The following is a 13,298-nucleotide window of genomic DNA, read 5'->3' as shown; positions in this document are numbered from 1 at the left end:
AAATATTTAACTGGATACCGCGTAAGCCTAAATGCGATACTTGAGGAAAAATTTCATCGACAACAGAATACGAGTAATAGAATACTTTATCTATAACAGCATTGCAACCCCTAAGGTTTACCCTTCAACAAACGTAGTTTTCAATAAAAAAATAATATGTTTCATCTGTATACCAATGTCTTTATTGTCCTGCTCCTGGAGCTTTCAAGGTTTAATTTACCTCTTTTGTGTCGTTCATTGTATTAGCAAAACAGTACTCACATTTCGTTCAGTTTATAACGTTATGCAAGTATAACTGTTAGTTTTAACTGCAAACGATATCTACCATTGCTTCTGGTGCTGATCAAACATTCTGCCAGAAAGCGTCCATTGTGAACTTCGGATCAGGGCTTTAGTCTTGTCGGCTCGTATCCGTCTTGAATAGAACCTTTTAACTGAAAGACACAATAGACTTCAAAAGTATATAAACTTAGTGAAACAAAAACGTTGATAGTATGATATATACGGACAAAAACAAAATTTGCGTAGAATTAAGAATCTGCTAAGGGCATTAAACAGCACGCGAAGCCATACTTGTTGAGAAGCAAGCAACACCATCAAGATAAAATGAAATGTCAAGGCATTTTTTTAAATTGACACTATTAATTGTTTTACTAATTGTGCTTAGCTAGTTCTTAGCTTAAATGTGTAAAACTTGCTACACTGCAACCCCCTCCCCGATAAATTTGGTTTTTTCTGTAACCAAAACCTCAAGCTGGAGAAGATTATTCTTACACAGAGAGTACTGCCAGTTTTATTTACACACAGCTTTTGTGATTTTGTGTCCTAAAAAGTAAATCGTCATAAGTATCTGTATTTCACTAAAGGTTATTTAATAAAGATAATTTCATATATGTTTCACATACTATTAAGTTTTTAACCATTATTTTCAATTTAAAATTGTTTGCAACCAAAAAAGTTCATATTGCTTTCAGCTTGTTTCAAGTTCTTAATCTACATTCTTATGAAAAGTCAATGCAACAATAGTATATGATGGGCTAAACTTATTCCATTAAACATTATGCCCATACCATACACTACTTTCCTGACAACTAGAATTAAATCTAGAGTACTAAATTTAAAAACAAATCGGCAAATGCATATACCCATCGCAATGCTACGGATCATATGCCTTACCTACATCTAAACGTGAATTTGGAAACTAACGGACAACTCAGGACCACATCCTACCAAGCGATGTCTCATGTGTTCTCATGTTCAGAGATTCAGGACGAACGCCCGTATTTGGGTAACTGAAAGTAAACAGTCGCCTTACACAATATCAAAGCATGTAAGTTGTACATGTTGTTTGAATTACGAAGCCATTTGTGTTGGTAGTTAGCAAGTTCATGCTTAGACAAAAGACATTTTCAGACGCTAGCGAAAAGGCCCAAATGAATTTCAATTAAGTGATAAAATGGGTTCAGAATAGCCAAATGTTTTTCATTTTTCGATGTTCACTCTTAAGAATACAAAAGTCTTTTTGTACGGGAGTTGTGTGATAAAAATATATTGATGAAAACATCAAAAGCCGATCTTGTCTAAGTTAAGAGGATAGTTCAATTATAAGATACAATAAACCGTCTCACCTCAACAATCGTGTAAATTAAAATAAATAAGAAAACTACATAGCGGTAGGAATATATTAATGGCAAGGCTAAGAACCCCTAAATAAGTATAAATTGTTTGGAATGAGCAATATTAAGAATAAATTAAATTAAAAATAATTAAAGCTTTGAATGACACAGTCTATTTGCTGAACATGCGAAATTGTTTGTACTCAGCTAGTTACTAGTGTAAACATGGATAAACAACATTGGAACAATTGTTCACAATTTTGTTTATAAGTTAACAACGTTGTTAACGACATCGTTGTTAACTTTAAAAGGTCAATTTTTCTATGATGTGCTCATATATTTTGCGTAAAAGAATAACTTGTTTCAATTTTAATTAGAAATACTTCAGAAATGTATCCATTTAACCACTAGTGCAGTAACGATTTGAAGTTAACAACGATGACGTTAACAACCGGTCCAATATATTATAAATGTAAGCTATAACCGCTAATAATACCTTTTATTTTCAAGCTGTATATAATTAGTCTAACATAAAACCAAGAGAGACATCTGTTCTATCGCCAAAGCAAATTTCAGATAATTTATTCGGCATATCACTCCATCTTAAAGTCAACACTAAAATATGTTTTTCAAAACAAAAAATTCTAACCATGGTCTTCAATAAAACTTTTTTCAAAAACAGTACAAGTAGCTTGACACAGCTATCAGCAAATTTATGATCTGGATCTACAGGCTAAAGTAAAGTCGCGACAATAATTAAGTAACTCTTTATTCTCTTAACTTACGTTTCCGATCACAACGCGTTCACTCATCATTATTTGCAGAATGTTGGTCTACGTCTAGTCTGTTATTGAAATACCAATAATAAACCAGTATATTATTCAAATCCGTTTCAAAAACATTCAATCTGCAAATTAGCAACTATGTCTACAAATAAATTTAACACGAGGTCTCAAAATGTCGTTTCCATAAACTTATATTTGATATTAACTCCATTGCGCTTTTTGTGCTGAATATCATCGAATACAGAATGAAATGGTCGTTTTAATACACCGAAGAAAAATTCACCTTATTGACATTGACAAAACGTTACACTCGACTCTATCTGAATGTGGGTCAATGATGTATAGCTCCTTTATAAAGTTCTTTTCACAGGGTTTCGCTTTTACGGATGGTTAGTAATGCTTTCATCCTTTAAAGATAATAACATATCATATGTCCACACTAATTGAAAACTTGAGAATGAATACCTTAAGGTATGAAGTTTTAAGTTCATTTAAAGATCCTTCAATAATACCAATAAAACGCTTCATTTTATTTCGCTTAGTTTTGAGGGCTAATCATAATTAGGGAGTTAAACATTAATCCTTTCAAATGGTGTCATAAAGAGTTTAGCATTTATTGACGTATTTTAACTAGGAGCTCTGTCACTGACATAATTTCTTTATGATCCAAGTAGGATCACTTTTTAAAGAAAGTAGTCATCTATTTTATAATAAGTTGCCATTGTAATCGATGAAAACCAAACCTAAAAAACGCATGTAGTTAAAGTCGAATGACCAGCATCAGTCCTTGAATAAAATTGAATTAAAATACTCCGTGACGCAATGCTTTTTTATATCAAGGGACGAAACTATATTATTAAAAGGGATTTAGGCTGAACAGAGTGATAGCACTTGTATTTATCAACACATATACCTACAAATAAATGCAAAAGAGACGAGTGTTGCCTTGCACCGAAGCAAACACGTTTCCATAATGTATCATTTAAGTAATATTTCAAATCGTATTTTCTCAGGAAGGAGTTTCATGATTAGCAAAGGAATAATAAAAAAATATACACCACTGTGACAATCGTTGATGAATTTAAACAAAAGAGGAAATTCTATGTCGAAACACAATTTTATCAGATAAGAGTTGTTAAACTTTTCCTCAACACATTGAACACACGCGCTTGCGCATTCGCGCGAACGCACGTACGCACGCACGATTACACATATACACACAGGTATCTATATAGTAAAATTTCGTTTGCATTTAAAGACATTCAGAAATTCTATCGGTTCTACTAATTTTAATTATACTATAAATTGCTGCTTAATATTTGCACACATATCAGTTTTAACCCGTACACAGCCTTCTTGCAGTTTCTGTCTTGACCGAAATATTTTTTCTTGAACACATGAAGCTCGCACTTTATAGAGGCTAGACACCATATGATGTAATTGCAAGAGAAAAAGAAATTGTTAAAAACGTACGTACAATTGACATCGCTGTGTACAACGCATTGAACCTTACTTACTGATGTATCTCATCGCTTACGACAAATGCATCTTTCGCAGTTTTTGCACATCATTTTCCAATTCGAAATTTATTACGGTCGTCTACCGCCTTAATCCTAGTAAGTTCAAAAATAGTGTCGGTATATTTATCTGTATTCATTAACAGATATGACTAAAGCTGGGAAACCTTTATGCGCTTTTTAAACGGGGAACACCCATGAGACAGCAACATGTTTTTTGCGTTTATCATTTCAAACACGTATAATGACCTATCATCGGCCTCCTACTAGCTCTATGCCTTTTGCGTTTTTGCCCAGTGCCACTAAACCGGGTTTCTGTTTAAACTTTTTTGCTACCGAGCTTGTTTCTGTAGTTGTTCACATAAGTATTAAACTGAAAAAAAAATATTTTTACTTTCGAGTTAGATAGTATAACTAAACAGAAACATCGATTCGAAAATCGTTGTAAGATGGGGTCAATATATCTATCTTGTCCTTCAGTATCAGTTGCATTTTATTCACGGGGAACATAGTCTAAATCATGTTCTTAATCACCTCTGGAATCCCATTTATGTTGTTGAGAAGAATAACACATCTACTTTTGTCACTAAGTATGAATTCGCATAAATGTTGTGTTCACAAGTAAACATTACCTATTTTTATATTTCATTAAATTCTATAATCGTTTCATGTGTGCTTTTTTATTTTTTTTTGTTACAGATATGTCTTACCGTCTGAAGCACTCGTAGTATATTATACTATTCCTTATAATTATACCCCACGTAACCTGCCCATGTAAATTCTCATATTAACGACATGATCAAATCTCTTTTGTTACCCTGACATTACGCCTTTCACAGGGTGATATTATTTAATGTGACCCTTGCGATGTTCTAAATATCAACACTTTGAATTAACAAGAGATCGAGTCGACTTTTTGCAGTAAATAATATTTCATTCGGACCCACAACTATCTCCCTTGAGAAAGCAACTGATTGCAAACTGATCAACAAACTTGTTATTGGATTTTCTATTGCATATGTTATATGATTTGAAAATGAATGAAATTATAGATTATGTGTGTTTTAAATTATATATAAATGTACAGTATTTTTTTTATTTACTTTAGCCATTATATATTTTACAACGATTGTGAAGGAACCTATAATAGCTTATACTTAGTCACTCTCGTTGGCACGATGTTGCGGGAGAGTATGGTCTTGTTTTGTGGGGGAAACCGGAGTAACCGGAGAAAACCCACTTGTCCGGCTTGGTGACAACTTACCAAACTCACATGGGCCCAGGCCAGGAATCGAACCCGGGTCGCCTAGGTGAGAGGGAAGTGCGCTAACCACTGCGCTCACAGGACAACCATTTTTTTTAAATTGAAAGTGCATTGTAGAAAACACAAAATTAGAAAAATAGCCAATTCCATTAACCGGAAACACTTCATCATACGACGCAATAATAACGACGGCAAAATTTAATTACTTCAACACTCCAATTATGATCTTGTTGGCTCATTATATAATTTCAAACGTAACTAGTTTAAACAATAGTTTTTGGGTTTAACGAAACAGATAGCAGATGTCATGGAGGGATACTGTTTACTCTCGAAACGTTAATGTCAATTTCGGCTAACCCATTCGTTGACATTAACCTTATTTGGTAAGCATTAAATAATATCACTCTTCACGACATTTGATATTTATATATTTTCAACTAACATTCTAATGCGATTTATGACTGTTATAGAGCTTAATAATTACAGTTGATTTCATCTTGTTTGAAATTTAAAATAATGTTCGTTGAATAAGAAGTATGATTGTGTTTTGTTTTTGCTTACTTTCATGATCACTATAAATATCGCGATGTCCATTGTGTTGCTAAAATCCCTAAAAAAGTTGATATTCGTAGAACTGCATTTGCCATGATACATCTTAATAAAGCTCTGGTTTTAAGCTGTGGTTCTATGAAATAGATTAACACTGTACATTGTAAGGATATCAGATACATAGTTATTAAGAAATGTACTGGGGTGTTATTGAATACTGGTCTCAATTCGATTTAAGAACGATGTAGCTAATCGGATTGCTCGATATAAATAACGGACCTATACAGTGAATGGAGTCAATAATGCATGACCATAAGATTGACTTAAGTTGCATATTAAATACCACCACAGATGCTCATTTGAGAATAATGTCCAAATGGTACGTTGACTATAAGTATCTTCCATGGCCGAGGTTTACCTCGTTTCTGCAAAACACCCTGCGAGTGGGTCGGGATGAACCAGTCTTACACGAGCAGCAATGGTAGATGCTTTTTCTCCCCACCTCAGTTAAACAAAATTTAGTTAAAATGTATTTTTGCTCGAACTCTGTTGTGCTTAGTAAAAATAATTGCGTACGGATATGCGATAATTCGTGGTTGTCATGGATATTCGCGCAGTGATTCAGAGTGTGTTAATGGTCTGATCGGTCTTTAAATAGTTCTACGAAGAGTGAAGCATTATTTCTCGAAAGGTGCGTGAAAACTGTTTTCTGGTGACATCTGAAGCGAGAAATAATAAACTAGCGTTCTAAATATTGCCACAAAACAAGGTTTCCATGATGCGCTACAGAGAACAGTCTTCAACAAGGGAGGTAATTACAATGTGGCGACCACTAAAAGAAGTTCCATACGGGCATTTTATCTTCGCCCGTGGCAAGATAAGAATTTCTAGCATGGTTGAATTAATGGATCTACTTTTCTCCCACCTCAGATAAGTAGATCCATAAATTAATTAAATTTTCGTCAAAAATCGAGTTTTCAGGTCGACATCTGATTAGAGTTATACAGTTACATTAGTTACAATGAGTGACAGCACAGTTTTTGAAAACGTGTTTTTTTTTTCTATCTGAAATAGCGGGTTACGCGGTTACATTGGTTACAACCGGTTACATCGGTTACATCGAAAATATTCAAAGTTCATTATCAAACGGAATAAAACAGGGGGAGGGAAGGAGTGTGATCAGGTAAGGGGGAGGGAAGGGGCGTGATCAGGTCAGGGGAAGGAAGTGGCGTGATCAGGTCAGGGAGAGGTAAGTGGCGTGATCAGGTCAGGGGGAGGGAAGGGGCGTGATCAGGTCAGGGGGAGGGAAGGGGCGTGATCATGTCAGGGGGAGGGAAGGGGCGTGATCAGGTCAAGGGGAGGGAAGTGGCGTTATCAGGTCAGGGAGAGGTAAGTGGCGTGATCAGGTCAGGGGGAGGGAAGGCGCGTGATCAGGTCAGGGGGAGGGAAGTGGCGTGATCAGGTCAGGGGGAGGGAAGGGGCGTGATCAGGTCAGGGGGAGGAAAGTGGCGTGATCAGATCAGGGGAAGGGAAGGGGCGTGATCAGGTCAGGGGGAGGGAAGGGGCGTGATCAGGTCAGTGGTAGAATCAAGTTTGTTAGAATTTATATAAACGAGAACAGAAGCGTTTTTCTTCAATTTTTAGTTTATACTATATTACAGTTATATTACATCAGCGTATATACAATAAAATAACAGTAACACATTTATACATTGGCGGCAAGTTCATTACATTTCTATTTGTTCCAGACAAAAGAAAAATGCTTTGTTATAATTTGCTTGCGATTTATTTACAAAGAATGCCCGATCCAAAATGATAAAACAAACTTAAACATGGATATTCCACTCCTCGTTTATTAAAAGATCTTGTTAACTATGGTGTGTGGATAATAACAGATATAACAGATTATGAATAAAACAAAGTTTATTCGTATCGCTTCATTGATTCATGAAGAAATGAAGATTTTTAAAAGTTGTCTTGTTTAAAATAGTAACGGCCTTAAGATGACTTCAGGTTTTTCACCATGAATTTTCCTTATACATTTCAATGCAAACAAGCAACACTTCAGATTGGCAAAAAACCATTTCAAGCGTTTCACGTATAGGACAACCATGCATTTCCTTCAAATTCAGTTCAATTAATTGTTTTAAAAATGATAAGGTATGTCGCGTTCTACTAAGACAATTCACTCACTTTGGAGTTAAGCACCTATTTTTTCAATGAATCCATGTTCTATCAGATTGGAAGATATCGCAGAGATATTTATGACTTTTTTCTCTCTTAGTGCATTTATTGGACTGAATTTGAAGTATAACAACTATAAATGATGTGCATCACCCAGACCTCAATAAAATATCAATCTGAGGTATCATTCTCAATCTTAAATGGAAGGCATCCTGGACCACAACCTGGTACTTAGCATTTGGTCATAACGTACCTGTAGCAGGGTTTGCAGATTAAGTTACATTCGTAACTCCTCGGCCATTTTTATCGAAAACAACCTCGGATGTATTTGGACGGTTTACATACTCAGAAATCGGTATGTTTAAGTCCGCTGTAAGTAGATCGCGTACTTATTTAATTTAGCAGTTAAAACTTAATGACTTAACTCTTGGGAATCTTAATCATGGTTGCAATAATACACTTCACTGACAATCAATTTTAACTAAGATTAATAAATACAAGCTAAAACACTACATTTAACAAGAGATGTTTGTCAAACATTATGCCCCCCTCCCCCTGGGCGCCATGTTGTCAGGATTCTATGGACAATTGAATGAAATATGTATGGACAGAAATGACAGCTGATTTGTCGCTGGCATTGGATGCCGTTGAGGCAGTTTTAATATTATGACCATTCAAAGTTTGAGGATAGAGTGAGTTATGACCATGACCTTTGACTCTATGACCTCAACATCCATAGGAGTCATCAGCTGGTCACCAAAAATCTAAATGTTAAGTTTGAGGGCCATGGGTGCAGGCATTGACAAGTTATCACACAGACAAGCTTTTTTCGTTCAAGGTCACTGTAACCATGACCTTTGACTCGATGACCCCCAAAATCATAAGGGGTCATCTACAGGTCAGACACAGCTCCAAGTCAAGTTTGAGGGCCATAGGTGCAGGCATTGTCCAATGAAACATTTTCGCTTTCAAGGTCACTGTGAACCTGACTTTTGACCCAATGACTCCTTAAATCAATAAGGGTCATCTCCTGGTCAGGCCCAACTTACATGTCAAGTTTGATGATCATAGATTCAGGCATTGTTGAGATATCACTTTGAGAAGATTTGTTAACTTTTTTGTGTTAAAGGTTACTGTGACCTTGACCTTGGCCTGATGACCCCCAAAGTCAAGAGGGGTCATCTACTGGTCAGGCCCAACCTTCATGTCAAGTTTAAATACCATAGGTCTAGGAATTGTCGAGTTTGCTTTCAAGGTCACTGTGACCTTGACCTTTGACCCCTTAAATCAATAAGGGTCATCTACTGGTCAGGCCCAACCTCAAAGTCAAGTATGAGGGCCATGGGCATAGGCATTGTTGAGTTATCACTCGGGCAACCTTTTATCGTTCAAAGTCACTGTTACCTTGACCTTTGGCCCGATGACCCCTAAAATCAATAGGGGTCATCTACTGGTCAGGCCCAACCTCCAAGTCAAGTTTGAGGGCCATGGGTGCAGGCATTGTCGAGTTATCACTAGGACAACCTTTTACCATTCAAGGTCACTGTGACCTTGACCTTTGACCCAATGACCCCCAAAAACAATAGGGGGCATCTACTGGTCAGGCCCAACCTGAAAATAAAGTTTGAGGGCCATGGGTGCAGGCATTGTCGAGTTATCACATGGACAACCTTTTACTATTCAAGGTCACTGTGACCTTGACCTTTGGCCCGATGACCCCCAAAAACAATAGGGTTCGTCTACTGGTCAGGCCCAACCTCCAAGTCAATTATGAGGGCCATGTGTGCAGGCATTGTTGAGTTATCACTCGGACAACCTTTTACCATTCAAGGTCACTGTGACCTTGATCTTTGTCCCGATGAGCCCCATAAACAATAGGGGTCAGCTACTGGTCAGGCCCAACCTCCAAGTCAAGAATGAGGGCCATGGGTGCAGGCATTGTCGAGTTATCACTAGGACAACCTTTTACAATTCAAGGTCACTGTGACCTTGACCTTGAGCCCGATGACCCCCAACAACAATAGGGGTCATCTACTGGTCAGGCTCAACTTCCATATCAAGTTTGATGACCATTGGCCTAGGCATTGTTTACTGGTCACGCCCAACCTTCATGCCAAGTGTGATGACCATACGTCCAGGAATTGTAGAGTTATCACTCGGACAAGCTTTGGTCTACCGATCGACCGACATAACAACCGACCGACCGACCGACCGACCGACCGACATGCCTGTGCAAAGCAATATACCCTTCTTCTTCGAAGGGGGGGCATAATCAATGGTATAATTAAAAAAAATACGAACTACTTCAGCCGATGTACCGGCATACATCCGATGTTGTTTTCGATAAAAATGGCCGAGGAGTTCCGAATGATTAAGTTATGGTGGCAGTATTAGTCAAAACGGTAACAATGAATGGAAATGTTGGTTTTGTGATGCAAGTAAATGTTGTTAACTGCTATTAAATGTTCCGTAGGTGAAAGGAAGGAATCGAACACATCGTTAACAGCATTGTGGCTTAGATAGCATAACATACGTTTTATTTTAAACTTTGCATGAGCTAGGAGCAAATATATTATATTGTTGATGGCTTTATTAGCAAAGTATACATTTTACATCACTTATCCGAACACTGAAGTTATCCGATTTTATCGTTGTTCCGATTTTATTTTTTTGTCCCGATTTTTTTCTTTATTTAATTAAGATTTCAATCAAAAAACTGAATCCTATATATACATGAAGTTAAAATTGAAAATTGATCGATTATACTTCCGAGAAAATGACGCCGCAAACACAATTCGAGTTAGCTAGAATGATATAATCAATATATACTGAATTATTGACGCACAAAACGTTTACATGCGGCGCACTTAATTTATATATTCAAATTATGGATATATTGAGGCAAAAGGTATGTTTATTACATATTTCTCCGTTTAAATACAGTTACAGTTTAAAATATTAAAATATATTGTTTCAAATATTTCAACAGCGATATTCTATTGCAATGCAGGACATAGCCGTACCTAGGCATACGCCGGATCATCCGGACAAACAACTTCATTTCGGTTACTCAGATAAGACAGGTGTTCAATCTGGAAACCAGAAATAAATATCGAAGGATACGGGGTGTATATACATGCAACTTTAAACTTTATTTTTTTCTTTATTCTAGGCTTTCGGCATTATTGGGGCACATCAGTGGTTAAGGCAATTATTGAAACACTGTTTTGTTTTCAAGACTTTTCGCATAATTGAGGCACATTAGTGGTTAAGGAACTTATTAATATAGATTTTTTCCTAGGCTTTCGGCATTATTGAGGAACATCAGTGGTTAAGGCAATTATTAATATGTTGTCTTCCAAGATTGCAGCATTCTTGAGGAACACTAGATGTTAAGGCAATTATTGATATGTTGTTTTTTTCCAGGCTTTCGGCATTATTGAGGCACATTAGCGGTTAAGGCAATTATTAAAATGTTGCATTCTATGCTTTCGGTTTTATTGGGGCACATCAGGGGTAAAGGCAATTATTAAAATGTTGTATTCTAGGCTTTCGGCATTATTGAGGCACATCAGCGGTTAAGGCAATTATTAAAATGTTGTATTCTAGGCTTTCGGCTTTATTGAGGCACATCAGCGGTTAAGGCAATTATTAAAATGTTGTATTCTAGGCTTTCGGCTTTATTGAGGCACATCAGCGGTTAAGGCAATTATTAAAATGTTGTATTATAGGCTTTCGGCTTTATTGAGGCACATCAGCGGTTAAGGCAATTATTAAAATGTTGTATTCTAGGCTTTCGGCTTTATTGAGGCACATCAGCGGTTAAGGCAATTATTAAAATGTTGTATTATAGGCTTTCGGTTTTATTGAGGTACATCAGCGGTTAAGGCAATTATTGAAATGTTGTATTCTAGGCTTTCGGCTTTATTGAGGCACATCAGGGGTTAAGGCAATTATTAAAATGTTGTATTATAGGCTTTCGGCTTTATTGAGGCACATCAGCGGTTAAGGCAATTATTAAAATGTTGTATTCTATGCTTTCGGTTTTATTGAGGCACATCAGCGGTTAAGGCAATTATTAAAATGTTGTATTCTAGGCTTTCGGCTTTATTGAGGCACATCAGCGGTTAAGGCAATTATTAAAATGTTGTATTCTAGGCTTTCGGCTTTATTGAGGCACATCAGCGGTTAAGGCAATTATTAAAATGTTGTATTATAGGCTTTCGGTTTTATTGAGGTACATCAGGGGTTAAGGCAATTATTAAAATGTTGTATTATAGGCTTTCGGTTTTATTGAGGTACATCAGCGGTTAAGGCAATTATTAAAATGTTGTATTCTAGGCTTTCGGCTTTATTGAGGCACATCAGCGGTTAAGGCAATTATTAAAATGTTGTATTCTAGGCTTTCGGTTTTATTGAGGCACATCAGCGGTTAAGGCAATTATTAAAATGTTGTATTCTAGGCTTTCGGTTTTATTGAGGCACATCAGCGGTTAAGGCAATTATTAAAATGTTGTATTCTAGGCTTTCGGTTTTATTGAGGTACATCAGCGGTTAAGGCAATTATTGATACGTTGTATTCTAGGCTTTCGGCTTTATTGAGGCACATCAGCGGTTAAGGCAATTATTGATACGTTGTATTCTAGGCTTTCGGCTTTATTGAGGCACATCAGCGGTTAAGGCAATTATTAAAATGTTGTATTCTAGGCTTTCGGCTTTATTGAGGCACATCAGCGGTTAAGGCAATTATTAAAATGTTGTATTCTAGGCTTTCGGCTTTATTGAGGCACATCAGCGGTTAAGGCAATTATTGATACGTTGTATTCTAGGCTTTCGGCTTTATTGAGGCACATCAGCGGTTAAGGCAATTATTAAAATGTTGTATTCTAGGCTTTCGGCTTTATTGAGGCACATCAGCGGTTAAGGCAATTATTAAAATGTTGTATTCTAGGCTTTCGGCTTTATTGAGGCACATCAGCGGTTAAGGCAATTATTAAAATGTTGTATTCTAGGCTTTCGGCTTTATTGAGGCACATCAGCGGTTAAGGCAATTATTAAAATGTTGTATTCTAGGCTTTCGGCTTTATTGAGGCACATCAGCGGTTAAGGCAATTATTAAAATGTTGTATTCTAGGCTTTCGGCTTTATTGAGGCACATCAGCGGTTAAGGCAATTATTAAAATGTTGTATTATAGGCTTTCGGTTTTATTGAGGTACATCAGGGGTTAAGGCAATTATTAAAATGTTGTATTTTAGGCTTTCGGCTTTATTGAGGCACATCAGCGGTTAAGGCAATTATTAAAATGTTGTATTCTATGCTTTCGGTTTTATTGAGGCACATCAGCGGTTAAGGCAATTATTAAAATGTTGTATTCTAGGCTTT

Source organism: Mya arenaria, chromosome 7 (genome assembly GCF_026914265.1).
Source record: "Mya arenaria isolate MELC-2E11 chromosome 7, ASM2691426v1".
Lineage (NCBI taxonomy): Eukaryota > Metazoa > Mollusca > Bivalvia > Myida > Myidae > Mya > Mya arenaria.
This window is presented reverse-complemented; position numbering follows the sequence as displayed.